The following is a 4,374-nucleotide window of genomic DNA, read 5'->3' as shown; positions in this document are numbered from 1 at the left end:
TCCTGTATTTGCATTTTAAAAGTTCACCCCATCGTCTTTTTCTGGAGAGTCTTTTTCTCTTTAAGCAGCAACTGACAACAAATATCGCAACACAGCACAAGGAGCACCATCAACTGCTGAGTGAGTACGATTTTAACTTCTTTAATTTGCAATTTAAATTCACTAACTGTGTTATCACACTTGCACATTAAAATTTTAATATGATTTACATTAATTGTCGCTGGTGAGAGTTCAAATGTGTAATTTGTGTGTTTAAATCATCATATATTCAAAATTTGATCTATTTGTTAATAAAAAGGTTGACTTGGCCCGCAAAATTTGATATAAATTGATTTGAATTGAATTTTATTATCATCTCTGTTTTTCCCACCCCCCATGCGGCCATCGCCGTCTTAGTGTCGATTCCAACCTCCGGGATGAAAACGATGGAAAATCCCTTCATTGGTTGTATATTTCGGGACCGTACATATGCACGTAGGTCACTTATATGGGAAGATGGGTATGCTCACAGAGAGAGGTTTGAAAAACCTAGCCAATAAGGCTGTTTGGTTTTCTATCTGACTAAAATAAAATAAATAACTAAGTATATAAAGTTTTCACTTAATGATGTGGGTTGGCAAGTTCAAAAACACTCATAAACTTCACTAAACATACGTGGAGCTTAGGATCCTCACGACCTCCTCAGTGCACGCCGAATAGAGCCACGATCTGACTATCTCCATGGACAGCGCCGGAAACTTCAATGTCAAGTTGTTTATAATAGTTGGGGCTGAGAAATTGATGGACCTCGAGAATCCCGTAGTTCTCGGCCTGGGCACTACGCAGACCCGTCCCCTTCTTCCCATTCCGTCCGCTCTGCCAAAAAAGCGACGCTGGCCACACCGATCGAAGAACATCTCCGTGACTCTGTAGACATACAGATGCTGAATGGGCAGGATTCTCAATTTCTCAAACAATGGGCGAGTGTGTTCCCTTCTCCCCGCACGCAACATAGCTCTTATAGCTGATTTCTGCGCCACCTGGAGCCGTCCTATATATGTCTTGCAGGCATTACCCCAAAAAGGCACACCATACCTTAACCTCGACTCAATTAGAGCGAAGTAGAACGATCTCACGAGAGGAGGCGCACAGCATGCACGGAGGGCATATATCTGCCCTGTGACCTGTCCCACAGTAGTTTTTGTTGCGTCAATGTGGGGCTGCCACGTCATCTTTGTATCCAGAATGACTCCAAGATATCTGAATTCCGGGACCTGCTGAATTCCAATACACTTTTGTGTGCAAGCTCCAATACCTCTGAAGCAATCGGGAGAGTGGCATACCAGATAACGAGGCCCGGAAGACATGTGCCCAAAATTCATTAACACAGTTTTTGTACTCATCACCATTCTATTTGCATCAAGCCAAGTCCTGATAATATCAAGGTCCCGATTCATCGCTTCACATACAATGTCCTCCGATCCACCACAATACAGGAGAGCCATGTCATCAGCATACGCCGTCATGGAGCCATTCAAACTGCATTCCAACAAATCATTCACGTACACAAGAAACAACAAAGGACCAAGCACAGATCCCTGAGGCGAAAAATTAATGCGATTTTCTCTTTAATTTTTTAATGTGAAAAATATTTATGCTTTAGGTAAATTTAAACTTATTTTTGCAGGCCAAGTCCACTTCTTTATCAATAAATAGAAAAACCCCAAATATTAAGTGGTTCAAAGACACAAATAACATATTTGGACGCTCACAAGAGACAATTAATGTGAATCACATTAAAATTTTAATGTGCAAGTGTGATAACGCCGTATAAGAATAGCAATAATCATGAGAAAAAGATCAAGATTTGAAATTTAAGTTATTTTGCTTCAAATATTCTTAAAAAAAATGAAAATAGGGGAACTGCAAAATTTTGGACAGCTTCAAAGGGCGACTCATATGGAGAAATCGTTGTCCATTTAAAGAGAAATGTTTCGCGAAACCCGAGAAATCCACCAATCCGATTTTAGAGAAACTCAAAAATTGCTTCGAGAAATTTGAGATTTTTTTCCAGGAACTCGAGATACTCAAAAATTGCTTCTAGAAACCCGAGTAACCTAAAAAAATTGCTTTATGAAACCCAACAAAATTATAACAAAAAAAAGTTTAGTGAGACTCGAGAAACACAAAAATTTCTTCGTGAAACCCGACGAACCCAAGTCAACAAAATACTGCTTCGTAAATCCCAAGAAATTCGAAAATCGCATTCCGAGATACTCAAAAATTGTTTCGCGAAACCCGAAAAAGTCTAAAATTACTTTATGAAACCTAGAAATTGTTTTAGGAAACTCAAAAAAAATTAAAACTGCTTTCTGATACTTGAGAAATCCAAAAATTCTTTCGGAAAACTCGAGAAATTTAAAAAGTTTTTCAAGAAAAACCAGAAAATTTAAAAAATTGCTTTGTGGAACTTGGGAGACTGAAACGTGGCCTCTGGCCTCCTCGTGGAAAATGGAAAAAGATGAAATTCTCTTCACAATCGCACTTATATTATTAAATTAATTTACAATATTTTGCACTACTAATGTTGAAAATTATTCGCGATCTTGTCTTGGATATCTCAGGCACTTCTGGGACAGCACACACTTTTTCCTGTGGGGCGCTATGGCCTCTTCGTGGCTCCTTCCAGCGTCGGTGATGGGGTAATTGTGGGCTCCTGTGGGTGAGATTTACACTCTCAGACGACTGGGTACTTATTGACTCAATTCCTGGTCCATCGTGTGCTCTCCCATCACACAACGGAACACTTACCTTCACTCGGAAGTTGCACAAATATTGCTACCCTCGAATAGCACCTTTTGAGGCGCGAGCAATTCAGCTCAAGAGGGAAAAATTTTCAAATTTTTAAATTTATTCGCAGCAAGACTCCAAATCTAAAATCGTTAAGTGAAATTCAAGAAATTCAAAAATTACTTCATGAAACTCGAGAAACTCAAAATTTGCTTCGTGAAATCTGAGAAACTCTAGAAATGCTTCGAGAAATCTAAGTAGTAGGGGCAAGGACAGCCTTCATTGGTCCCGAACTTGCTGTACAAATTTCGTTGCAAGTGAGGAAATCTATTATACAGGAGGATCTATTAAAACTTCATCAAACGGAATGGACCGCAACTGAGGTTTGTCGCGTGTTTAAACTGTTTATGACTAACTTGGATAAGAAAAGGATAGCGTACCTTGTGGGAGACAGCCGCTGATGAGCCCGGTAGATTGCTAATGTTGTATCCGGTCACTGTCTAAACAAACATCTGAATAGGATGCGACTGCCCTAGCTTATGTAACTTCAGACGGGTGCTACTGGGTAAAGCTGTCCTATCTAGACCTTTCAAAACCTACCAAGATTAAAGCTGCCCTGTTTAATGAAGTTTATCCGAAAAACGGGCTGACTTGAACCATCTTGCCCTCAAGAAGGCTTATTTTAATTGGGAATGCATAAGCGACCCAAAAAGGAGGCCTGGGTGCAGCGGTTCCACAAGGAACCGCCCCCACGGTAATCTAATCTAATCTAAATCTGAGAACCTAAAAATTGTTTTAGGTTCTTTGTCAAATTTGAAAAACTCAAAAATTGCTCCGTGAAATTTACTGAGTTTTTGAAATATTTTGAAAAGGAATTTGTCAATTTTTATTTCAAAATCAACTCATTAAAATTACTTCAATATAAACACTTAAGTCTACGTACAGTTTAGAGAATTTCGAAATTCAGTTGTATAAGGGCAGAATACCAACGATCGACTATGTTCTTTGACTGACAGGTTGTCCCTCGTATTATTTCTACAAAATAAAATTAGTTAAAAAAAGGTCTTTTTAGCAATTTAGGGAATTTGTGTTATCCTTCTCTTAGGTCATTTTCTTCATTTTTAGGACTTAAGGAACACTTTTGTAGTTTATCCGACTGAAGGCGAGTATTTTTTTTTAATAAAATTGAGCCTATCGTGATATAATTTAGCTGCACAAATAGATTGAGAAGCTAAATTACATTATTATATGGCTCAGTTCCACTTAAACATTAGAGAAAAATTCCAATTTTAAAGGTGCCCCACTTCCCCCTATCCAATTTCTTTCAGTTCAATTTACAGTAGAGTTCCTCAAATTTGAACATTTGGGGGGTATAGATGACATTTCTCACTCCTCAAATTTGAACAATATTTTCAAAAACGTATCGGAATTCATGTAAAATTCACTTTTCCTTAATTAAGGAAAATAACTAGAGAATTTATCAATGTAATTTGTTGTTAAATAGTTGGAATTTGTTGAACTAATTAATATAATACGACAATATTGAGGAAACACCAGAGAAAAATAGTTCTAATTCAGACTCTAATGCAAAATTCCTTTTACTTA

This window comes from Phlebotomus papatasi, chromosome 1 (assembly GCF_024763615.1).
Source record: "Phlebotomus papatasi isolate M1 chromosome 1, Ppap_2.1, whole genome shotgun sequence".
Lineage (NCBI taxonomy): Eukaryota > Metazoa > Arthropoda > Insecta > Diptera > Psychodidae > Phlebotomus > Phlebotomus papatasi.
Note: the sequence above shows the minus strand (reverse complement) of the source record.